The sequence below is a fragment of the Centrocercus urophasianus genome, unplaced genomic scaffold (genome assembly GCF_019232065.1).
Source record: "Centrocercus urophasianus isolate 14NV4802_14NV808 unplaced genomic scaffold, USGS_Curo_1.0 seq_14, whole genome shotgun sequence".
Classification (NCBI taxonomy): Eukaryota; Metazoa; Chordata; class Aves; order Galliformes; family Phasianidae; genus Centrocercus; species Centrocercus urophasianus.
In genome coordinates, this window is record NW_024884586.1 from 20,620,457 (window position 1) to 20,621,315 (window position 859).

The following is an 859-nucleotide window of genomic DNA, read 5'->3' on the forward strand; positions in this document are numbered from 1 at the left end:
ATGTATGAGCCCTAGGCTATCTAAAGAGAGTGATGATGCTGTCCCAAGTACACAGCACTTTCCTTCACAGTTGCTGCACACAGCATTCCTGATTTTGGGAAGGAGCTGCTTTCCACCACCCACTTGAGAAACATGAACTTCTGGTGCCATCCAAAGTATTAAGTTTCACACAACTGACGTAGGTCCATCTTATCTCAGAGGCTTATATGTCATTCTAAGACAGTCTCTTCCTCACCCGCAGTGTGGGCTGGATGTATCCCTGATCTAAAGAACATAGCTTTGTTTTTTTCAGAGACAGTGGTACAGATTTGCCTTTTCCCTTAATGTTTCTCTAGCAAATCTTCCAAGTTTTGGCTGGAAAAAAACTGTCGCAAGATACTGCTGCTGGAATGTGAGATATAGCCCACTGTTTGCAAATACCACATCCAATGGGGCCAGAGCACGCAGCACTCAACAAAACTTGATGTGTTCAGATTTCTGTTTTCTGTGTTTCAGTTTGTACACTTCATCTAAATGCTGAGCAGGCTATCTTGGGGCACACACACTGCACTGACCACCACAGGATGAGACCACATGTTCACCCTGTAGCTGGGAGTGATTCCCCATGGCCCAGTGTGGTGGGGCAGCCCCATTGGAGATGTGTGTGTGGCACTTACTGATCCCATTACTGGCAGTTCCAGGAAAGAACCCTTGAGTCAGGGAGCCTGAAATCACAGAAGTGATCAGACTGCCGCAGTAGGTCTGAAAGACCCTTTGGGCTGCTGAAATGGCTTCCAAAGCTGTTGGTCCTGCCCTGTTTGTTGGCACCATGTTCTGCTAAAAAAGAAAAAAAGAGGACACAGGAAGCACCAACACAAGG

At 46.8% G+C, this 859-nt stretch overlaps 1 protein-coding gene across 1 annotated transcript in view; it reads left to right on the top strand.

Annotated features, from left to right (window-relative positions):
• The window catches only part of MAP3K9 (mitogen-activated protein kinase kinase kinase 9), a 105,075-nt gene that overhangs the window by 75,220 nt on the left and 28,996 nt on the right, over positions 1-859 (top strand). The gene's annotated exons all lie outside the window — the stretch shown is intronic.